Here is a 26125-nt window from a genome sequence, read left to right on the forward strand (position 1 = left end):
ATACAAGGAGCTTTAGTGTTAAAAACAATGTATGTCCACTACAGCCACTTTCTGTACTTTTCATATTGTATTTTTTGATTGTTGATATTTTTCTTGCTTCATGTTGCTGCTTCCTTCACTGCTCTGCCTTACTTGTCAACAAACCAGGATTCAGTCAAAGCATAGTGTCATCAATGTCGAGCACTGTATAGTTGGGAGGAGTGCATGGAAGCACGTCTGCATTGATTAAAAACCCTTCCGTAGGCTCTCCGTAGGCAAACGCTTCCACAAAAAGGCATCATTTTTTTCTTGAAGCAGTCATTTTGCTTCCTTTTCAAATATATCAAAGGTCCAAACTTAGTCTCTTATCTGAGGAGCACAGGCGGTCAATTGTTGAGCTTGGCTCAGATTTGTTATGGCAGTCAGATTTAAAACACAATAAATGCATAGTGAGATCTAGGAGGGCAAAAATATTTCCCCTGGGCAATGACTAAAAGATAATGGATAATGGTTTTGTTTTGGAGTCAGCAGACCAATTTGTCAACGCTTTAGTGGGTGGTTGTCAGATTTCGAACATAGTTTCCAGGTACACTGTGTGGATGAATGCCTTTGCTACCATGTGTTTTCAGTGAGTGTTGAGAGTCTCTTTGCCCCAAAATATTTTCATTGGCTGCAGCTTGTATTGCCATTTGACCTGAATGGAGAATATTGCAATATTTAATTCTAAGCACATTGGGGAACTCCAGCCTACTCTGGAACCTGAGATGGCCATTTAAACAAGACATTTCAATATCAGTCTTTATCTACAAAAGAGGTTTTTGATCAAGGAAAAGATCAGAGACAGATGAATATATTGCTTTCAGGGATACAGTGTTAGAGAAAGATTTAAATAACTGAGGCCTGTCATAAAACGTTGGGCTATTGTCCACACATTAGTTCACTAAATGCAGCCAGTTTGGAAAACTGATTCCATATGCAATACCAGTGTGTAAAGTTACTTTTTTGATGTTAGAGTGTACACGGATTTATACCGATTTTATAGAGATGATAGGGCATATTTCAAGTCACAGCTACCTTGGATTCTTTAAGATAAAGTTGTTGTGATGGATGTCCTTGGCAGCAAGCATATTTACAGTCATGTGAAGAGAAAGAACACCCTTACTGCTTCCACAGGAATTAAGAGGGTAAGTAGCAGCAAGAAGATGCTAATCAAATACAATGGTAACAGCAACCATGAGCACCTCCATAAAAGGGGAGGTTTGGGCCGGTTGATGTTCTGAAGCATTCAGGTTTACCCATTTCCATAATCTTCCTAGCAGTACGCATCTCAGTAACTTCACAAAGGTCAGTCTGTGCAATGCTCAGAGAAATTGCATAAAGAAGAAAAGCTACATCTTAGATGCTAAAGACTTCAGTAAGCGTGACAGTCCTATTAGCTTATGTCAGTACAGCTATTAAAGTCTGAAGAAATATTGTTTTTCTGGAAAAGTTGCCAAGAGAAAGCCACTTCTCTCTAAAAAGAACATGGTAGCACAGTTTAGGCTTGCAAATTTGTATCCGAACAAACCAGAAGCCTTCTGGAACGTCTTTGGGCAAAAGAGATCAAAGTAGAGACATTCGTCCATAATGCACAGTGTCAAAAACCAAACAAAATATATCAGCCCCTCATACCAACTGTTTTAGTGCTAGTGAAAAAGCATCCAAATGCAAATCTTTAACACAACATAACACTTTAAAATAAATTATGGTTTCACTTCACTAACCTAGCTAACCTATCAGCCAGCTAGCTAGGGCTAGCAAATATCTTAGCATATGCCCTGCTGGACTACTAACCTCTGTTACCCATATAGGCAGTCCACAAACTTTTGTTAAAGAAATAAGAGGGTAAAAATAAAAATGTATAAAGCTATACTCTAAAGAAAAACACTGTGTCGTTTTCTGTATTGTCAATATTGTCTTGTAGCACTACGTTATTAAAAGCCTATTAACCATGAAGTCTGTTTTTACCAATCACTGCTAGGTGGTGTGATCTTTAAAGAAATGAAGATCATTTGTATTAGTTTGGCTTTTTTGTTTTCGTTTCCTTTTTAGTTGTTGTTTTTTTTACATAAGAGAGCTTGAATCTCAATGAGTAATGAAAAGCAATACAAAAAGATTGTCAGATGACATCATACTGACACACATACACATCATACTGGGGTAGTTAGCAGCACTTGACTTTAATTTAATGTCATTACAACAAAGGGTGTAAGGAATGGAAGTGGCAGAGACATGAAGTAGTATTAAAATCCAAACAGTGAAATACATTCATACAAAAATCTCCGAGCTAATCTATTGTGCCAAAGGAATTTAATTTATCTCATATTAATAAATATTCTTTTGATCTCAAGACTATTTGACTGTTGATGGTTGCAACCTAGTGTAGTTGAGTGAAGTTAATACTGACAAATGTCTGCTTAAGACCACATTTACGTCACGTATACAGTTGTTTTCATCAGTGCAGGGTGGCCTTGTTTGTTACTTGGGGCAAAAAATGTGCCATGCATACCAATGGCCCTGACTAAGTTTGGCTAACCAAGTGCTGCTGTTACTTTGTCTCCTCATTAAGAATTTACTTTCTCACTCTGCAACATTAGACTTTGGACTTTGAATTGAAATTGTAATTTACTGCATCGGCTTTGTTCAGAAGATAAAGAAGGGATGAAGTGGTGGTCGGTATCACCCATGCACACATAGACAAAACAAAGCACGCACACACCCATACACAAATGCAGCCTTTTAATTTTGTTCAAAGATGTTGAAATTTTGCTTTTTTCAGCCAAGTGAACACTGTGACACCCATCCATTATGACACGCCACTGAAACATCATATGTCAGCTATTTTACAGTGTTTGGCACAAACTCTGTAAGAGTTTTCAGTTAAGGTCTCTGCACAGAGCAAACTGCTGATCCTTTATATAAAAAAGGGGCAAAAGGCCATGCTAGCTTGATTGAGTCCAGACCCAGCTGACTTTCCACACGTGGCTCTTACTTTATAAATTTAGCTACTTCTTAAACCAGCTTCTCAGTAACAGTAAGTTACCCCTCCCCTGCCATTGCTGTAGCGATTTAGAAAGAGCTCATTTCCATATATTTGGATGTAACACATAATAGCTTAATTGCAGAAACATTAAGAATGTATAAAGAAACAAAAATGTGGTTTTAAAAGAACGCAGGTCTTCTGACTGTTTTCCACATGCAGCTTTTTTTTTTTTGTTTCTCTTTGATAGAAGTGGGTCACACGCTACTTGGACTGGAAAAAGTTAGACTTCATTCTAGAGAGCTGAAATCATCGCAAGAAGAACGAGCTGAAGGCTGAGGAAAGAAAAGCAAAAAGAGCAGAAAAGGGTGTGAAACATATTCAGAACAAAAAAGTTTACAGGCAATGTCATGTTTTATTTCTTTTATTTGTGCATGGAAATATTTAGGCAAGGAGCACTTGATAGGCTGCAGAAAGTTGCTTTTTGTATGATATGACTGCAAGAACTTTGTTTCTCCTGTGTAATATACACCTTGTAATCAGCCAGCAAATCAAAGCATTTTTTTAAGTTACATTAATTTCACACAGCAATTAAGTTGCAGCTGCATTGCACTGAGGGGAAACTGCCTTTCACGTAAAGGTTTTTCTACCTTTATCACTACTGCACATCACTGCCAAATGGTGACACTTGAGAGAAGCACGTTCTTTGATTCAAAGTGTCACCAAAAAGTTTCTAAATTAACATTTTAGAGTGTAAAACCTGCATTTATTCAGTTGACTTTAGGACTGATAAGCTGACTACCACGGCATAGAGTTTTGGTCTAAACTGTATATGATGTCCTAATCTATCCACCAAACTTCCACACTTGAGGCAGAATGAAGCACTTTACCTCTTTGTTCTGGGAGTTGCTCCTTGTAACACCTTCTTAGCAACTGCCTATAAGCCCTTTTAGACTATTGTTTGGACCATGACCAGGTCCTCAACGTATTTGCTGGCAGTGTAGTCATGTGCTAGAAAACACCACCATCAGGCAAACACTAATGCCTTTGTAGAAACAAATCCTGGCACCTCTTCACTGACATATTGAAGAAGATCTTAGCAAACAACTGAAGTACCCAACCCAGATACCAACATGGCTGTGACCAGACATAGTCATTATATTTGAATCCATGCTGGGACCCAGATGGGCAAAGAAAATGAAAGAAAGCATGCCAGGTACCATGAACTAGCAGATGCATGCCAAAGGAAAGGCTGGCAATCCCACCGTGAGCCAGTGCAAGTGGACTGCCAAGGATTTTCAGGGCGTTCACTCCGCAAAGCACTTCTATTGCTAGGCATCACTGGAAGGATAAAAAGGGATCCATCCTGGTTGGTTGGGTCTCCTGGAAAAGCCCATCTGAAGTTGAAGGACTTGAAACCCCTGATGAGTCCAAGTTACGATGTTACCACACCATATCTGTGAGATGTATCTTTCATCAGTGCAACAAGATGTACCACCGTCACAGTCTAATGATATTGCCTATTTATTTTGGGTCATTATCAAGCTGATAGCATATTATTCATTTGTACTCATGTTTTTTTACTCATTTTTGAATTTAAGTCCAACATAAACTTTCACTTTTAGCTCTTTGTCTTTACTAACTCCTGAAGGTTATGCATCTACCTATTAAATGCCGTACTCTGTTCAAATGTCCGCAATGTGGTGTTTGGAATGTAACCTTAGTTTCTTGGTAAATCTACGAGCAACAAACTACTTGGGGTTTCTTTCTCTGATATATTTATTGCTGTAATTGTTTTCACCCTACGATGGAATAATAAGTTCTTTATAGATTTAAAAAGTTCAAGGTAGCTTTAAGTAACTCAATAAAAAAAATGTTACCTGCATCAGAAAGGAGGCCATGCTGGCGAGGATGAGGACATGCAATGAATCGTGGTACTGCAGATCCCAAACAAGAGCCATAAACAACAGAAAAACAGAGGAAATGTCCTTCCCCTTTGAACAAGGTCCCTAAAGCTCTCAACGAAATAAAAGATCTGTGAATTTTTCAATTGCTCAGAGACATAATATTTACCAAACTCCAAGATGACATAATATCCAGGACACACTGACAGAGACTTGGTTGTTTTGCTCTCAGCTCACTGTTCTTTTAATTGGGCTTGGATTAAAGTTGTGGCTCTGTTTTATTCACTGCTCTGAGCTTGTTGTAAAAGTGAGTTGGGCCTATGAACCCAGCCTGTTTAGCCTTGAGCGTTGAGCCTTGTGATTGTATCATTCTCTTGGCACATAATTCGGTCATACATAATCCTGGGAAAGCTCTGCAGGAGGGAAGAGCAAGGTCAGTGCAAAGGAGTGAAAAATCATTCTTATCCTATGAAATGATTGGCACTTAGTCTTTTGTTATCTCCATTTAACGGACTGGGTTACACAGAATGCATTAAAGTCCAAAAGGTGAAATATGAACCTCAGTGTCTCATTTACTATAAGAAGAGGGACTTTTTTTCCTATCTTTTGCCAAATGCTTGCTATAAAAGGTTTGCTTTTGGTTTATCTCTATAATGTACAATCTTAAGTGCCTTAAGATAACAAACTGCTGTAAATATTTTTTTTCTAAATTAAAAAAAATCAACTCAATCTGGGGGCAGAAATCAATAGAAACTGGAGACTGTGGAAATCTTTAAGCTTAGTTCCTGTTGCCAACATTCATCCAATCCACTTTTAAACAGTTACCACACTCGTAAAGGAATGGCGTATCGTTTTATGTGTGCAGCACGAGCACGCACACACACAAACACAGTGTATCCATAACTTCAGAGGACATCATTCAGTCCCCGCTCTAACAATTTTCATCATATCCCCAGCCTTAAACCTGACTTTACATTACGATAACCTCAAAATGTGCATTGACCTTAAAATCCAAGTATTTATATTATGGGAACTTGCTTGTTGTCTTCATAAGAAAGCCATGTTCCCATCATGTGATTGTGTGGACAATCACATAAGAACCACAATCTAAAGTTGTAAACTTCTGATACTTTTTTTTAAGGGAAACTAATATTCAAGATAATCAGGTCATGCTGAGAGAAAGTGCTCTGTATCCCGATTCTGTCAACGGGTAAACTCATTTTATGACGTGGATGTCTAAAATTACTTTGCGCTATGGAAATAAAGCTGGAAAAGTAGGGAAGATTTGAGACATCATTAACTCAAGGACAGCAGGGTATTTTCTTACACTTAAGCTTTGACATTCATTGTTTCTGACCGTCCTGTGCGCCTGTGTGTCAGGTCTGATGTGCTTTTAATGTTGCTTGTGAGTCGTAATATTCATCGGCAATGACACATACCAAAACACGTATGCTACTCGTAAACAAGTGCTGATGTATCAATGCATGCAAAAGCGCACCGTTATGACTCTACAGCTCAGGCAAATAGGTGAACAAATCCTCCCTAATCCAACAGCTTCTGGATAATATTCACTTTTTTTGGCTATTAAACCACAATAGATGGATTTAATTTAGGGTTGCTGGGTAAATATTATAATTATTTGCAAGCTTGCTAAAGCATTACATCGTGTTATGTTACACATGTTGGTTATATAGATCTAATAAAGCGACAGTGAAAGGCCTGAGTGTTTGTTTTTACATCCAAAGTCCATTTTAGACACTGTGATTGACTAATGAGGCTCCTAACGTCTTGACTGCCAGAACTGAGAGGCATTTTAGCTGCTCCAGCTTAGTTTAATCTTTCTGCAGTGTTAGCTATTAGAAAATCCATTTCAAGGAAACAAGGAAACAGCACTGAAGCTCAAGTGAAAAGAAATCAAGCTACTAATATTCCATTTCATTGAGAAACGCTCCAGACAGACAAAAGATGTCACATTTAAATCATATAATTAGACCACACTAATACTAGCAAAGAATACTAGACAGTAATAAAAGGCAAGCTTCAGTTTTGTCAAACTTGGGTCTTGGCTTTGTCGTCATGCCCATTTTTCTAATTAGTTTTAATGCAAAACTCTGAAAAAGGGAGAAACATAGTGGTCACACATGCCCAGCTCAACCAAACTATGCGGATGAGAAAATAAATGCAAAAGTCTTGCTCAAACTCTGCATTGTAAATATGTAAATATTTAAAGACAAGCATCCTCTTGCACTGTTGACCCACTATACTTTCCACAATTGTGTACACACAAGTTTGGGTGTGTTCGCGAGCCAGTGGTTCAGATTATCCGGCTGTCTAGCTAAATTAGACCCACATTTTAATAAACCAGAATTTGTCATTTAGGCAGAATGATCTCAGTGTCATTTGATCTATTGGCAGAAATGTAACGTAAAATTTAAAATTAGATTTTTATTCATGTACAATCACCTCAAAATATCACTGTTGTGTTTTTGTCATTTAAAATGAGCCTTTTATACCAAAACAGGCAGATAGCCGTGTTGCACGGTCATGTTGTTCTTGAAATGCTGTATTTCAGATATCTGATGCAACATTCTATTAATTTAAAATGTTTTGTATTCCAAATGTTTGTATTCCGAACAGCTAAGCATAGAGTACATATACAGTTTTGAGGAGAAGAAGCTTTTAAACGACTCTGTGCAGTCCTGTGAAAAAAAGGATCCCCTTATTGAATTAGTAGGGCAAGTAGCAGCAATAAGCTGTTAATCAAAGCACTTCATTGGCTGATCATCAGCAAGTTTGACCGTCTCTATAAAAGCTGAGGTTTTGGCAGTTTGTTGGTCTGGAGCATTCAGGTGTTAACACAATGTGTCCATTCCTCACAGAAATTATAAAAAAAACCAAAAGCTACATCAAAGTTCATGACAGCATAATTAGAAAAAATAAATTGCTTGTTTGGAAGGGAGGCAAGGAGAAATCCTTTTCCCTCTAAAAAGAACATGGCAACATGGCTTAGGTTTGCAAACTTGCATCTGAACAAACCACCAGACTTCTGGAACAATGTCCTTTGGACAGATGACACCAAAGTGGAGAGGTCTGGTTAGAATTCACAGCACCGTGTTTGGCCGAAACCAAACACAGTGCATTGGCACAAACACTTCATACCAACTGTCAAAAATGATGGTGGAGAGGTTGTGATATGGGTGTGTTTTAAGGCAGCCATGGGACCTGGATAACTTGCAGTCATTGAATTCTCCACAAACTCTCTCTATATTAAATTGTTTTAAGTCAGCCTGCCACAAATTAGGACAATAGTCCAGAGCACAGCAATAAATCTACAACAGAATAGCTGGAAATGAAAAGATTCAAGGTGTTGCAATGACCCAGCCAAAGTCCAGACCTCAACCTTATTAGAATGCTGTGGTGGGACCTTAAGAGAGATGTGCATAAATCAATATCTGCCAACCCTAATGAATGTTGTCTGTCACACCATTCCTCCACAATGATGTGAGAGACTGATAAAGTCATATAGAAAAGAATTACTGCTAAAACGAATTGTGGGGTGTATTTAGTTTTTTGCAGGACTGCATAGAGTCGTGTGAAAACTTTGCTTTTCGCATGACTCCTGTAACATGAGTTGTGAAGCGTGATTAAACAAATATTTATAAAGTTTAATCCAAGTGAGACTGCTTAGTGCCAAAAAAGCAAAGGTGTATTTAGTAAGAACTTCACAATATATCCAGCTATCTGATACTGAGATCATCTGACACTGTTTTCCAGCTCACAGGCACTTAAGGCTCATTAAAACACCTAAAATGCTTTTGTCAAGTGCCAAATTGCTCATATTTTCTGTTACTTCATTATTATCCTCCTCCTCCTCGCAGCAGATACAAATACATCATCGGAAAAGTCTGTGTCAGTGAACGCCAAGGCCAGGAGCGGCTTTCCTTGATAATCAAAACAAAGACTTGGCAGGGGTATCATACCTTCGACAAGTTTATTGTTTTGGAAGGCATCTCCCTCTGCGTTAACTTTTCAGCATGTAACCTCCATTGTTTAGTTCTAAGATAATGATTTCATCAATTACAGTTTTTTTAATTGCTCTGGTGTTATTTTTTTTCACTTATCACTCAAAAAACATTTTAAAAATAGTCTTATAACGATTGTTTGCAAAAATTCCCACAGAGGCAAGAACAAAGTGAGAGGTCAGCGTTTTGAGAAACAGTCCATTTGCTTTTGTTGGCAAGTGTGGTATCTATCGTCTTAGTGAACTTTTTTGAAGGATGAGAACATATCTCAAAATAAAATCTAATAAAACATAACATAATATATTTTATTAGAATGCAATGAGCGTGCAGCATTTCTCTTGTTGTCTGTGGAAACATTCCGATAACAACTGTGCATTAATCTTAATTTTGTAGAATAAATCTGGAATTAGACAAGTGGTCTTTTGTTTCCTTCAAATAAGAAAGAGGAAAAGCGATTTGTCTTGCTTTATTTTTTCAGGAAATTCTCTGAAGGAGCCAGTTCTTCTAATTGTTAGGCTGTAATCAGACTGAAAATTTGAAAAATTAAATTAAAAAAGAAAAGAAAAACACATGGAGACTGTCTTGGTACCAGTGATAAAAGATAAAGATAAGATAAAGTACAAACCAGGAAATTCAGTTTGAAGGCTTATCAGATGCCAAGACTCTCCACTGTAGTTGAGACAAGCCTTTAAGGCCAAATATGACTGTCATGGAAAGTAATCAAGGCATCTTATACTCCAGCAGACACCTAGATAAATGGTCAAACAGCTTTAAACTGTTCCATAGAAGCAGCCCAGCCCCCTTTTCCTGTGTCAGAAATGCCTTAAACTATCACTCAGATGTTTGCATCATCTTCAAGCACTAATCAGTTTGGTGTGCAGATAAGAGGTGGAATTGGACGTTTTCTCTTTTACACCTATCATGTGTAAAGACTTGGTCCAACACGAATGCCTTTCAGATGAGAAGATCTGAAAGTCTGTGACTGTATATACTTCTCTGACAGCCAGGGTTCACCTTTATTAGTAGTATGACAAACTGCATGAACTAGTTTCTTTAAACTGTGCGCTGACCATAAAGTTCAATGCTTCACCATAAGAGCTAGTAGCATGCCATTTTTCACCTGGAATGCAGTCGTGTGAAAAATTGTTATGTATTCCTTGGAAACATCCAATGAGTAAGTAGCTTGTAGAATAACCTTTAGCAGCAAGAACTTGAAGTAATTATTTTCTATATGACTTTAATCAATTTCTTATTGTGCAGGAATTTTGGCTCACTACAGCGTTGCTTCAGTTCATTGAAGTTTTGGGGCTTTGATTCATGCACGGCTCTCCTAAAGTAATTCTTCAGCCATTCTGTTGTTTCTGCTGTGCTTGGGATTACTGTCCTGTTGCATGACCCAATTTGAGCCAAGCTTTAGCTGTCAGACATTTAAATCTAGAATGCTTTGGTATACAAAGGAATTCATGGTGGATTCAGTGACTGGTTGTGTGACAAAGCCCCCAGTTTCAGAGGCTAAAAAAAGTAACGCCTCCACCACCATGCTTGAAAGATGGCATGAGGTTTTTGTTTCGTTTTGGCAGTGAATTATGGTCAAACATCTCCGCTTTGGTTCTTTCTGTCCAAAAGGCATTTTTCCAGAAGTCTGGTGATTTGTTCAGATGCAACTTTGCAAACGTAATCCATGCTGCCATCTTCTTTTCAGAGGGAAGAGATCCACAGGATTACATAGAGCGCTATGAAAGCTTTTTTTTTTCTCCATATGACTGTATCTGTAACCTATGCTTAGCTGTTTGGTTCAAAAAAACATATTTAGCATTAAATTAATAGAATGTTACATCAGATTGGGAATATAGTGAGGAGGAATGGCATCATCAGAATAGATCAAACTGTAAACACACTGTAAAGTAGGGCATGGATAATTCTTTAATAGCATGAGGCAGATATGGCTCTCTGTTTAGTGCAGGATAGAGAGTGTTTTTGGCTTATGTTAACTCTCTCTCTCGCTCAGCTCATTTGTACACCTGAAAAAATCTGATTTATTCCTCTCTGTTAGGTGCTGGATGAAGGTGGAATATGTGTGTTATTGTGTTGGAATTTATCCCCATATGCCTTTGAGTTATTGGGTTGTGCTTCTCAGCTGCTGTGATCCTTCAAAATCAATCAACCTTGGCTGCACAGGATCAGCACGCACACTTGTTGCCAATAATTATTAGCATTCGTTTTAACCCACTGGAGTGTCACACACCTCAAATAGACTTGCTCAGCTAAGGCTAATTCAAGTCTCTATGTGTCAAACACAGCTCCATACATTTTTAAATCTAAAGAACTATATTAAAATGCAGTTTTATCCAGACTAGGGAGCCTCAACCTTTGATTTAGTGCATTTTTTTTTAATATAAGACTTGAAATTACTTCTATATATCTACACTTAGTACCATTTTTCCTTATTTCTCAAGGTTTTGAATGTTTCACTTTTCTGCCAGAGGTTAAAGAAACAGACTGACAACACAAATTGGGATTTGCAGGGGGTTGTTTTGAGCGAAGACATAATAAATTTAGTCCTTGTGTGCACAATAGATGTTGTTACTTACCATTTAACAACCACTGAAAAGCACTTCAGGGACAAGATTTATTTATACACAGAGGGATAATGACAGATGTGGACCAAACAGAAAGAAGTACTTCCGTGTGTGGAAGCCTGCGCCATCCTGCAGAGATCACACACGAACAATATCAACACAAATATGCGTAAAGACGTATAGTATGACTCATCATCTCAAGGATTTGAAGTGATGCTCGACCCACATGCTGTCTAATGTCTTATAGCCCTCAAAGTGGGAATTAAAAATATGCATTGCTCTCCTCCCCTCTTGGCAAATTCATGACACCAGTAAATCTTGATTCAAAAAAAGAAAAGAAAAGAAAAGCCCCGCATCTTGAAAAGCAATCTCACAGCAAAGAGAAGTCATACATGGAAAATTTAGAATGCTGTTTCCTGAAGAGGTTTCCAGGGGAGTATTTTTATTTTAACTCTTATTAATCATTCAGTGCTAAAAAACATCCTAAATCGCAGAGCCAGGAGTTGTTGTGAAAGAACAAACTGAGCTCTTCTCAGACTGATTGGCCACAGGTCTGCATGGAAAAGTCACATCACAGCAGGAGATGCCTGAAGGTAAGACAATGGCCAAAAAACAGAAGCACATGGGAGGAACAAAGGCAACACAACACGAGATGTTCATGGATAGGTGCAACATGTCCGTGATGTTTAAATGCATGCAATGACTTAAGCGAAGGAAACGTTGACTGTGTAACTGCTAATGAAATACACCAATCCATGCTTTTGTAAATAACTGGGAAACACGATAAGACACTAACACAGCTCACAACACACTTAATTACAGATTTACAATAACAGATTAGCTTTAATTTAATACTAATATATCTGGCGGGCCTGTTCCATAAAAGTCCATTGTTGTCAAAATGTTCACCGATACTTTACAGGGTGATAATTTGGCAATGTTGTATTTACACGCTCACTTGTTGTCTCATTACTAAAAATAGCCATGATAAATCAATTAAAGGAGCTTTGAAGTTGACCAGTAAAGCTCAGGAGTGAAAAATTTATTACAAACACGCAACTTTTAATGCAATACCTGTATTAGATTATGATATGACTTTAGCACATTTTATCCATAGTAGTGACATCAGGTTTTTATTTTGCAATATGTTGCACCTCAATCACAAAAACAGTTATTTCACAATTGCTATTTTTAATCTCACACACACAAGCTTTATGAGGTTGAGAAATTTCTGTTATGTGGCTGTGAAAGCAATTAATTGTGTGTCTGTGTGCACCATTGCCTGCAGTACGCATTTTGAAAGGTGCTATGTTTATATATCTGAAAGGACACATGTGCGCTGTGTTAATTCATTCATCGGTGATTTGTGCGCCCGTGCGCTCGTGTGTTGATCGTAACCCCAGCAAAGTGTCGAAGCCCTCTGCGGTGCTCTGGTTAGTAAAACACTGCAGCAGATGTGTGAGGATGAGGTCACTCACATGCTGCCTTAAAGACTTATGCTGATGCTGAATCACCTCACATGGACAGAGAGCTCACAGGAGAGGCCACAGCAATACTTCTGTTCTACCTTCATAAAAAGCTTGTGAAAAGCACAAGATTTAAGTCTGCAAGAAACAAACACTAGATATGACATTCATCTCTCAGATACTACATGAGTGTCATTGGCTGCATGCTTGTTGCACAGAAGACACTTAATTCAAAAACCTTAAAGAACAGTGGGAAAAAACGAGTAAAGAAATAGAAGTATAAAATAGTGCATGTTCCTGAAATGAACATAACTAAGGTGATTGCATTAAAAAGGAATAGCAGTATGAAGTTGACTGAGTGTGAAATTAGATGGGACAGTCAGAAGAATGCTTTGAGGGCTTAAATTTCTACGTCCGTCTACCCGACTACTGGTTACACTGCCAATATTGCATCTGTTTCTGAACACAGCAGTGACTATGGAAAATCCCCTGGCAGGAATAATCTCCAAACTAACACACACACATACATGCAGGAAAACATGGAGATTAAACCTGTAGCTCTACGTTCTGCGTATCTGTTATATAAGAAGTTTTCTCTTCCTCACATGTCCCTTCCTGTGACATGAAGTGGTCACGTTCCAGGGTTTTAACTTGACTTTCAGCGGGCTTGTTCACAGAAAAGAACTGCTGTTTAGACTTTGTCATAATTTTGTCTCATTTAGCCAACATTTCGAATAATATTCAGACTTGTGAGGCCTGAGAGCAGGAGAATCAAGTACATGAGGAAACTAGTTAAACAGTCCTCCAAAACTGCTGATTCCTTCAATGAAAAATTAGCTTTTCTCTTCTTTATCAAACTCGCTGGACAAGAGATGAAAAATATTCTGTTGTGACATTGTAAGTAGCTTTGACCACTTTTTTTCTTCTCTTTTCAAAATACCTTCTGATGTGACCCAGTCATTTTTTCCATGCTGGTTTGTGCTCTTAGTTTTCCATTTGGAGATGTGTTTAGACAGACAATGAAATATAACAGAGCAGAATGATAAATAGATTCTGATGTATTCCTGCAAAAATACAGACAACCATCTCTTCTGTCCAGCATGATCTCATTATGTATGACACATGAAGTCAGCTTAGAACTGTTTTCACAGATTAAAATAACTTGCATTGATTGCTGGATCACACTCTAGAACAGGTAATGAGCTGATAATCGAATGCTTTCTAGGGTGATTTTCTGTTTTGGTCGGTGATCTTAGCTAAGTGGAACTGTTGTTTGATCCTAAAAACGCTTCACATATTGTCAGTAACTAAGTTTTTGGACCCTTAAAATACCTACTTGGCATCACTTTCTTCACGGTTTCAATCACAAGTTTAAAATAGGTGTGTGAAGAATTGAAAACAGCTCCGAGACATTTAAATCCTCACTTCAGTGCATCTGGCCACTGAACACTGGGAATGTTTATTTTTATTATTCTTAGTGCATGAAAACCCCAAAACAGGAGAAAGAGATACCAAAATAGTGCAAGCAAACAAATGATGAAATACTGAAGTTTCTACTTCAATAAAAACACAAAGATTTTCCATTGTTTGTTCTGCAAGTGTTTCCAAGTTTGTAAGTTTTCCGGGGTGCCTGCATGGGGATTCTCCGGGTACTCCAGCTTCCAAAAGGTGCATGTTAACTCGATATCCTAAATTATGTGGTTGTCTGTGTCTCTCCACTAGTCATGTCATAGACTGGACTCTTGTCCAGAGTCAGCTGGAATAATCTTTAGTCCCCAATGAGCCTAAAATAAATTAAGAAAATAGGCAGATTTGATTCAACCAGTGCCATTTACTATTTGTCATCAAAATAAAACATCTTCTTTAATGGGGCATCAGATTTTCTTTGGTTAAAAATTTTCAGCACATCTGGATGGAAATCTGACCATTGTTCATAGAAACTATTCCCACTGAGCTCACATGTTGCCTCATAAACTGCCATGTGACATCAACATCAGTTCAAAAACACATTAAATGAAATGTTGCTGACTGGAAGCACAAATGTATCAAAAAGACAGTGTTGTAATGTGGTGTGGAGAGAACCCAAGAGCAGGATCAAATGAACTACTATTAAGCCTTTATTCAGCTTGAAACACAAAGTCCAAAGCTTACACAAACCAAATAAATACATAAAAATACACAAACCGGGAGCACAGGGAATACCAGGGAATACCAGGGACAGGATTATGTATACACTGAGGATCTGGGAAATGGAAAGGGGGAACTGAGACACAGGTGAAAGTAATCAAAATAGTCAGCCAGACAGAAAGTAAAAGCCTAAATAAATCAAAATGAAACAGGAAACAAGCTAAAGATTCACATATTAAGCATGGAGGCAAGACTCACTAAAGAAGAAGACACAGACAATGGGACAGGAAAGAAAGACATGATAGAGAGAGAAACAGGGAAACACTGAGGGAACAAAACACTTGGAAAAATCCAAAACAGGAAGTGAAGCTAAAGACAAAGAGCTCAAAACAACACTCGAACAATAAAGCCAATGTAAAAGGCATCCAAAACTCAAGGAAAACTAAACAGGAACCAGAACTCAAATATTACAATAACACTAAGGCTGGCATAAGGTACTAAAATTGGAATCGAAAATCAACTTATCAAACATAAAAATGAAATCTTCATACAGAAAAGCAGTAACATGTATACAGAAACCCAAACTCAAACCTATGGACTAACAATTCAAAGCTCAAAATGGCATAAAAACCCTCAGACTGTGACAAACAGAGGTCTTTATGGCTATGGCTTCAGTCAGGAGACATGTGCTTAGCTACAATAAGCCACAGCTTATGTTACATTCTTATTTGTCTGCATGTGTATTTTTCAAATGACCTGCTTTCCAGATGGTGTGTGTTATGCAGAGATTCTCTGCTATGATACCTCCAGGAAAATATATGTCTGCTGCTGCTAACACAGCCAGCTTTCCATGGTGAATTGGTAAGGGTTAAGAGGAAAGAAGCGCAGGGACAGCATATATCAGAGTACTAGAATAGAATATACCGTGTTCCACCTCAAGTGAACCTCTGATTTTATCAGTGTGGCGCTGATGGATAGCGGATCAAAGCTTGTGGTATCAGCTGATAAATAACAAAATATTTTACTGAACAAATTGCAGATCTCATTAAGTAATTAACCTTTAACATAGACAAGAATAATGTGAGCTTGCCAGACATTTCTTAAAAGTATTATTTGCATTTAAAATCCTGCATTTGTATGTGAATGTACAAAACTGGTAGTGTATAGATTCTAAACTCATTGCAGCACAGCATAGGTAATAATGACAACAGCAGAGATTAAGTGTCATAATTAAGTCATCAATCATATAACAAGTAACTGAATAAAGTTAGTCAGTTTATATATAGCATTGTTACTGCAAAGGAGGTTTTATCAATATTGCAGTCAGTACAGCACATTGTGTAAAAGTTTTCTATTTTTCAGGCTTTGGCTTTCTTATTTTTGTCCATCTGGCCTTTCAGTTATCATTTATTACTGTTTGTTGAAGCTCAGCAGAAATTAAGCATATGCTAAGTTGAAGATGGAAGGTCTGTAAGATCTTTCTTCACACGTCTGTCTTCTTCCCGGGTGTTTGGTGGCTAATTGATCGTTTACATCACTTCCACTCTCCTATGCTGTCAACCTCATTTCTGACATCGCTGGTCTAGTCCAATCATCTATCTGCCCATCTTTTTTACCCCAATCAGCCTCCACTCCACGTACTTAAAATCTCATCTGTCATTCTCCCTTGCAGACACTTTTGTCCAACCGAACTCTTTGCCTCTCCCATGTTACTCAAGCTCCATGGAAGCCTCCACCTTTATCTCCACCACCAGTGTCTAGACTCCGGGGGTTCCTTCCCCAGTTCCTATCACCGCTGGGATCCGTTCTGCTGTGATGGGCCATTGTAGTCTAATCACCAAACAGCTTAATTGAATTCTGTAAATAAATCATGTTCAGTTCCCTCTAATGATCTCTCCTTATCGAAATGGTTTCAGTGGAAGTGTGCCTCTCACTAAGCCATTTTTAATGAAGGAAAACAGGGAGAATAGGCCAAATTACACAAAAGCTGGAATGAAATTCAGTGGCAACAAGTCTTATAGAGTGGTGAATCAAAACTTTAAATTTTTGGCTCAAATCATCATCGATCTTCACAGACTGGGTCCAACAGCGCCTGCATTTCAACCAGTGGTGTTGGGGATTGCTAGGGTTCAATGTTGAGAGAAGAATCCATAAAAACCACAGATCCAGGCGTGTGCAATTTAGACGGCATTTTAATGAACACATGTGTGAGTTCAACAACCCAATCAGTGTTGAACTGTCTTTCTCATATTCAGACAACTGTTTTATGGGGTTAAGAATTGTACAGCCCCCTTTTCTGTTACTAGGCAGATTTACGTCACACCAAAACCACAATGACTTTTAACATAGAACATCATCTTCGTGTCGACGGCTGATGCTTCCTGTTAGCCCGCCTTCGCTGTCGCTTATCTCCCTGGAACATCAAGTGCACTTCCTGTAGAAAATGTCACTCATACAGGCACAACTTCTTAAATCAAAGATAAATGCATACTAACTCTTTATTATGGCTTGCACTCGCTCTGCTTTCGGTTTCGCTTCTGCAAAAGCACACCGTTTCCTGTCAGCCTGCAATCAGCTTCTCCCCCACTGAAGACTATGTGTAAGAATATAAAACATTCAAAAACCTTTAAATTATAGATTCAACTGATTATAACTGAACCTGTAATAAAGACTAATATAATACCAATATATTTTGAACATCTGAGTGCATCTGAATGCAACATCACATGAAATGGTAATGATGATTATAAAATAACAGCAAATAATAGCAGTAAAATATTTCTATTCCTGACACTTCCCCTTTTGACCTCTGGATGACATCCAGAGGTCACCAAAACAACGAAAAGCATAACCGAAACTAATAATTCACGGAGTAGATCCTAGTCTAAGACTAGATCCACCTTAACTGTAATGGATAAAAACCTTCTCCCTACTATGCTCTAACTTACTCTGTTTCCTCAATTGTTCTCTTCATTCAAAAGCATAAACCTAATTATGTTTTGACTTTCTGACTTTTGTTCCTATATAATCTTAAACATCACTCATCTCAATCTACAGCCTTTTAACAGTCTTACAGCACTGCTGTCATATGTTTCCTGTTGTTCACTCTATTCAACATCCTGTACTGTCACAGCTCTGGCCTAAAATTACCTTTCACAAGAAAAATCCTAAACACTTATTCTACTCAAGGATCAAAGAAAAACAACCATTTTAATCACTAAGTGTAAGCACCTAGTTAATTGCTCCTAGATAAACTTCATCATAGCTAAAAACTGAACTCTCACTGTATTTTGAACTCCCATTTCCTGGGTGATAACCTGTTTGAATATATCATTTTATTTCATTTTGCTGCTTTTAATGTAATGACTCCTTCTAACTTAAACTTTATCAGACTTAACCAACATATATAAGCTTTCTCCCTTTGCTTCTGTTTTCTGTATTTCTGTATTCTGTAACTGCTTTTTATATAAGAGGACTAAGTTAGAACTGCATGTGTTATCTCCATATTTTACATGTCACACAGTTTAGTTACAAACGAAACTCCTATTCAGTTAAATGCTAAATGGATTTCAGGCCTTTTGCCTGGAATCAATACTGTCAGGTCTTAATGAACTCTATATGTCTGTAAGCGTGTGCAATCCTTCAATAACTCAGGTCATTCTCACAGTAGATTGGCTAATCATAACGTTAACCAAAAGTTTATGACCCTCAAGAGACGACTCTCTGAGCCACAACTCCGTCAAAAGCACAAAATGCAATGTGTATGAAAAAAATCATTTCTACATATATAATCTCCAATATTATTCATTTGAGTCAGCGAGACTTTTAACATCCTCATAAAAAGCTCTCCTCTACCCTAAAGCCTACCTTATAACAACATTCTAGCATTATGTCACTGTTACAACTTATCCTAAAAATCAAAAAGAAATCCCACATTTTCTACTCATCAAATCTTCACTATTTTCCCCAAAGCATATCCTTTATTCCCACAATTTCCCCTTTAAGTTTGGTGTACAACTTCTTATTCACACCAGCAATTTATCTTCTAAACAGAATTCAGTTCATTTTAATCCTTTCTTTTAACAAGTCCTCAGTTTTACTATATCTAGATTATCAAACAACCCCAATCATTATAAAATCCTAGTAAAACCCCTTTTCAAATTAAACAAATTAAATCTTAAATCCCTCTAAATACTGTTAGAGTTCAGCTTTTAGCTATGATGAAAGTTATTTAGGAGTAATTGATTATATGCTTAAACTTAGTTGATTAAAATGGTTGTTTTTCTTTGATCCTTTTAGTAGAATAAGCCCTTATAATGATTTTATGATGATTTTGCTTGTGAAAGGTGACTTTAGATGAGAGGCCCTTGCAGCAGTGGCAGTTTTGTGTACAGGATGTTGATGATCAGATAAGGAAAAACAGGAAACGTATGACAGCAGTGCTGTAAGACTGTTAGAAAGCTGTAGATTGAGATGAGTGATGTTTAAGATTATATAGGAATAAAAGTCAAAAACCAAATACGAAATTAGGTTCATGTTTTGAGAACAATCGAGGAACAGAGTAACTTAGAGCATAGTAGGGAGAAAGTGTTTTCTATCCTTTGCAGGAGGCCCAGAAGAGAGTGGGACCCAGAAGAGGAGCAGAGACCACTTAAGCATGAAGTGTTCTCAAGTGGGAGAGGGCATTTTATAACTAAGACCACCTAGATGACATGAGGTTGTCTGATTTGTTAAGTCACAGGATGCCAAGAGAGAGTCAGAGCTAAGAACAGTGATCCTAAATGTCCATGACGTCAGGGGTGGACAGGGAAGCAGTTGAATGGGCCAAGGAGTGACCCAACACACAGTATGGTGACCTCTTGTGGTCAAGAGGTCAAGAGAGGGAGTGTCAGGAATAGAAATATTGTCCTGCTATTAGTTGCTGCTATTTTATAATCATCATTAACATTTCATGTTAATAGGGATGTTGCATTCAGATGCACTCAGATGTTCAAAATATATTGGTATTATATTAGTCTTTATTACAGGTTCAGTTATAATCAGTTGAATCTATAATTTAAAGGTTTCTGAATGTTTTATATTCTTACACATAGTCTTCAGTGGGGAGAAGCTGATTGCAGGCTGACAGGAAACGGTGTGCTTTTGCAAAAGTGAAACCAAAACCAGAGTTTTGATGATGCTATTATCATCTTTTATGCATTTATACGTCTGATTAAGCTTTGATTAAGTTTTAAGTAGTTGTAGTAGATTGAAATATTTGTTTTATACATTTTACATAGAAGTTAAGATCATCACAACACAGGATGGCCTTAGCCTGGTTGCCTCACGTGAGGTCAACTAAGGTTCAGAAAGCAGATGCACACTCTGTGCACGCCAGAGAGAGATACACACACACACTGTTAGGGTGTAGGTGAGAGTTGACTGATGAAGCAGTAGATGCACGATGCGAGAGCTGAGCTGGCTTACGGAAACCACCGGGAGAAGATGGAAGCCAGTGTACTTTTAATTGTGCCTTAAGTTGTCAAATAGAACATTTGTGGTTTTGAAGCTGATGTATGTGATGACGCAATGAGGGGGCGTCACTAAATATACTCTGATGCATATAAAACTGTATTTTGATGTTAGGAGGATGAGATTGTGGGGCTGTCTGCTTACGGAGTCCGCTCATTCTCCCACGCGTGTCATTTCATTAAAATCATCGTCTTTACCCTTTGGACCAGTGTGGTTACTTGCATTCCTCCTGTGTTTCCTTCCCTATATTTTTGAACCTTAACAGGATCTTGCAGTAAAAGCATACCTGGATTAAAAAAATACACACTGGAACACAATCAGTCATGGATTGGCCTCCCCAGAGTCCAGACCGCAGCATTATTGAAGCAGTGTGGAATCATCTTCACAGAAAACAGAACAAAAGGAGGCCAGCATGCAAAGAAAATCATTGACTGTCCTTCAAGAAGCCCGGAAAACTATTCCTGAAGACTATTTAAAGAAAGTACAAGGAAGCTTCCCAGGGAGAGTGTTGAAGAATAAAGGTGGGCAGACCAAATATTGACTTTCAAACTCATTACAATTGTACAAACTCTATTTTTTTAATGTTATATACTGTATTTCCAAGTATGTTTGCATACATTTTAATAAATCTTTGCCCTTATTTCCCATTTTCCTAGCAAAGTCTAAAGAAATTAGGGGTGTTTTGTATTATTAATTGTTTAGAATCAATAAAATGATTCCTATCTTTATTAAATTTGCAATTTTGTCCCACTGTGACATTGAACTTTGAATCTTTTAATCGTGTACACTTCTTTCTTTCAAGATGTTGACCTGGTACTAAAAATCCCTTCCCTGTTTTTAAAGCCAGTAAACTGTTGTACAGCTGATCCTTGGAGATAATATAGAAGGACACAAGAATTTCTCTGTTCTGTCTAAACACTACTGTCTTTCACAGACAAAGTTGTTACAACCTAGTAGGGTGGCACCATAAACTGTATAAAAAACATGCAGGTAGTTCTGTTACCAACTGGTTTGTGGATTATTATTGGAAAATATCAGCATTATATTTTCTTCAACTTGTCCCGAATTTTTTGTTTAGTTTTGTTTTGTTTTCAAAATGTATGTCATGAACAAGGGGTGTGCTTGATTGAGAAAACCAAAAGGTAAAAAATTTCCTTCCTTATTCTTTATTCTATATTCTGTATTTTACTCTAAATGTGACCATAAAAAATAAATATAGTGTACTGCAGAAAAGTAGAAACCATCAACTAAGACTATAACCCATTAAGAAAATGTGTACTGAGTAAGAAGCAGTGTAATTTTTGTCAGACAATTTTATGCATTCAGAGAAAACTAAACCCATCTTCTGTTTATAGTAAATAAGAAGCACTTAACAAGTATTTACTCTACTCAGAGTTTGACATATATTTAAAAACTCAGCAGGAAGCTCACAGGGTAGTATGCAGTGTGATGAATGCTAATCTTTTAAGAAAGAGAAAGAAAAAATAAGTTGCCTATCACGTTATTGTCTGCTAGCTCTTTTAAAACATTGAAAGAATATTTATGTGTTTACGGATTTTCTTCTACAAGACCACCAGGAGCTACATGATTTTGGGCATGGTCTTTTTGGACCGGGAATAGCTCCATCCCATAAGGAAGTCAAGTCTGCTGCCGATGAAGGCACCTTATTGTATTTTAATGCTCCAGTGTTTGGGTATCCTCCAGTTTCTCTGTTTCTTTTCAGTTTCTTTCCTCTGACATCCTGAGTACCCAGCCAAAAAGGATCTGCCGAGTGCTGACTCTGTAAAGGAGGAGAGAAGACAGCCAATTTTTGACAGAAAAACTTATCCGCTCTCTTGATTAAATCCAAAGAAATGATTGAATCTCATTCAAGCTTAATTGCCAAGACGAATACTAGAGAAACAGGGGAAGCAGCTTAAAAAATGATGGATATGGAAAAGGAAAATACATACAAAGAAAATGTCTGAGTTCAAAACTTCTCACTTTTAAGATTAAAAGAACACACTACTGGTGTTATATATCCACAAATATGAAAAATTATCCATAAACTATTGTTCACTTCATAGAAAGAAGGGATCTTAGGTCTACAGTTAGCATCCTTTTATGAGCCACAGTTGGCAGTGTGGTGAACTTTTCATTTTTTAAATGAAAAGTCAGTGAGCTCGTGTGGATTTGTCAAGCTTGGATCAGTCCCACATAAACCCAAATGACCCCAGGCCTGCAGTGATTTATCACACTCTGCTGCCTAAACGATGTCCACAAGCCTTTAGACTCACTGGTGCGAGCGACTGTTACATAACTGCAAAGAATTAACCAGACACCGTCACACCCTCTCGCTAAAACAGTCTTTTCCTTTCTTTTCTTTGCAGCACAGACTTTTCAGAGAGAGTTTCACTTGTAGAAATGTCAACGATCACATGAAGCACTACCAGAGGAAGAAGCATATTGTGTGCCTTTCTACTATGTTCAAGTTCTGTTTGTGTGTCTGGTCCTTTTTTTTTCAAACAAAAATGAGATGGACAAAGTTTCCCACAAAACCCTGCTGCCTGGTTCCTGGCTCGCCGTGCCTGCTGAAGAGCTCCCTCTCTAAAGCACTCAGTTTCAGGCTCAGACCCAAACGGGTGCCCTGAATTTCAGCTCCGTCGCCCTCTCTGCCAGGAACAACGGACGACGAATCCTGGAAAGTTTTACCTCCTTAGTGTTGACACCTCACTTTTCCAGTCCAAATGGGACAATGACAGCTTGTGTAGGGCAGTTCACACAGAGACACACCACGGGTCAGCTTTGCTGGTTGGAGGACAGGATGGTGGATCATAGAAATGTGATGACAAAGCTGAAAAATTATTTAGGAGGCAGACAAGAGATTGAAGATGCTGACGTTTATTCAGGAAGACGTCATAAGAAAAGCATGTGTTACTTGGATGGGGGTAAACGACAAATCCGCTGCAGGTATTAATGCAGTAGAAAATGTTATGAAAATATTGTGAGGCCAAGTTTTAGAAGCACACAGATAATTTTTCATTTAAAGTACAAAATAAACATTTGTTATGAAAATAAAAGAGTTAAGAAATGAGCACATGTGCTACAAGAGTACAGAAGTTTAGTCTTTATCTACTCTTCCCTGAAAGCAGACGGTGCCTGAGGCCTTCAGAGAAGCAAAACAGAAGACACAAGGTCAGGTTATCTAGCTCCAACTCCACCTACCCTGACCCTTAAAGATCCGAGCAAAAACTGAGAGAGCTCAGCGAACAAAAACGACCCACTCTGAAAAAATCCCTCACTTTAAGAACTCTGGACGTTCCCTTGCATGCATCTGTCAGCACTTTGTGTTTGAAAACACAATAAAAGGCTTGAAAAGGGAAGAAAGGAGCAAAGTCTGACTGAATATTATGTTCTTATTTTTGAAGGCTTCTTTGTTTTTCTTCTTTCTTGGCCACCCAACATTTGTGGTTCAAATTTGTGACAACCTTAAACAGCACTGTGGAAGAAAATGTAAAGTCTGCGAGTGTGGAAGTAGAGGCCACAGTTTTAATCAGTAAAGACCAAAGTATTTGTTGGGCACGCATTTCCACCCCATCGGCCCTGACAATAAAAATCAGGATGCGAGACTCAGCCGCATGCGAGTCTCGCTGCATGCCTGTGTGCGAGAAACCACAACGACAGCAGAACTTGTGTTTCCTATGAAACGTGTGTATAAAAATGTGAAAGTTCATGTCGTTTCTGAAGAAAAGGGGATAGGCAACAAAGATAATTATATATGCATGTTTGTCTACATATTACATGAGTCTTGGATGCACTTTTTTAGGAAAAAGCAGTACGAAGAGAAGAGGGTAGAGGGGTAAGGAACAAAGGTGGGTTTTGAAAAAGGAGTTAAAGTCAGCGACTGAGACATTTGCTCAAGATTTTCCTCTCTTCCCTTCCAGAAGCTAAAGAAACTATCCTGTGTGAGTTCCATCTTTTTTTACGACTCGTAGATGAGGGAAATACTTTTTGGCATACTCAAACTTTTACAGAGCAAAAGTAGGCCACATTTAGAGTCATCCTCTCATAAATTTGGAGACTTCTGTTTTTAAAGGCTGGCAATGTCAACGTCACAAATGAGACCAATCCTGTTTGTGTGCTTATACTTTTTGCTCTGATGAATCCAAATCATCCTTGCTTTAGTACATAATCTGTTACAAAAACCCTGTAAGTCTGCTGTTGAAGTTATAGTCCATGCAACAGTACATTAGAGTCATGCCACAGCAGTGGGTAATAACCCCCTGATGCACTTTCAGAGTTCAAATCAAATGACAAATGACATTTTCATTTTTACTGGTCTGTTGAGTAACTCTTTCAGTTGGCAAATTCTGATCTGAAAAATAGCTAATTCAGAAAAAACCAAAACTTTTCCTGATTCTAGTCTCAGCGGCAAGTCTGGTCAATGTGTGCTTGAAATCATAATGTCCACTGAAAACTGCATATGAGACAGCTGCCAGGAAAAGGATGACATATCTCGAATGTGACATTCCCACCGGCAAAGTGGTCAGTCCTACTCAATGAGACAAGGAGGGGAGACATTTTTATATGATAAAGCAGCTGGAAGCCATTTGTACAGAAACTACATCAGCTTTTTTTTTGGAATGTACTTTAAACTTTGTAGATAAATGCTTATAATTCAAAATTGTAAATGTTTCACAGCCTTGTCTGCAATCTCTTATGCATTAATTGACTTCAAGCACTTAATTATCAAGCATCTCTAAATATATATACAGTGTATATTTTCTGTATATTTCATTTGTGAAATAGGAAATGAGTGCAATTTTATTGTATATAAAGCAAGAACAGAGTTGGTACATTTCAATTCTATTAAAAGTTCATATTTGGTGTGATCACCTTTAGTCTTTAAAGTGGTCTGAACTCTCTTTGCCATGTTTTCTTGTCATTTCTTTAGTCTTCAGGAAAGGTTCTCCAGACTTTTTGAAGGAAAGCTCTTCTTTGGATGCTGGCTGCCTTTTGTTCTGTTCTCTGTCAGGATCACTCTACAATGCTTCAATAATGTTGAGGTCTGTGCTTTGGGGAGGCCAATGCATGACTGATAGTGATACATTGTGTGTTTTCCTATCCAGCTATGCTTTTACTATATTGGTAGTGTGTTTGGGATCATTGTCATGCTGAAAAAATGAAGCCACTGCCAATCAGATGCTTTCCAGGTGGCAGTGCATGGTGGATCAAAATCTGTCTTTTCTGCATTTATAATTCCATCAGTCTTGATAAGATCTCCAACACCACTGACTGAAGCTCCAACCATGATAGAGCCTCCACTGTGTTTTACAGATGGCTGTAGACACTTACTGTTGTACAGGTCTTTAATCTTTAATTACCTCAGTCTTTTCTCCCCATGGAAAGCCATCCTTCCACTGAGACCATTTCTGATTAAATTTCCGTCAAGACCAAGTGGCTTTGTTTTGTTTGTTTTTTTTTTTGCCCCTACTCACATGAATTTTAGATAGTAGTCATCCTGTCCAGTTTTCATTGA

The 26125-nt window shown here is 37.9% G+C and overlaps 1 long non-coding RNA gene across 1 annotated transcript; it reads left to right on the forward strand.

The window, feature by feature from the left end:
* Nucleotides 1-20888: 20888 nt before the first annotated feature.
* On the forward strand, nt 20889-25511 carry LOC120433074. Its single transcript, XR_005608297.1, has 2 exons — nt 20889-21128; nt 22977-25511. It is a non-coding gene; the product is annotated as an uncharacterized LOC120433074 (long non-coding RNA).
* The last annotated feature ends 614 nt before the right edge of the window (nt 25512-26125 follow it).

Source organism: Oreochromis aureus, linkage group 15, assembly GCF_013358895.1.
Source record: "Oreochromis aureus strain Israel breed Guangdong linkage group 15, ZZ_aureus, whole genome shotgun sequence".
In the NCBI taxonomy this organism is placed as follows: domain Eukaryota; kingdom Metazoa; phylum Chordata; class Actinopteri; order Cichliformes; family Cichlidae; genus Oreochromis; species Oreochromis aureus.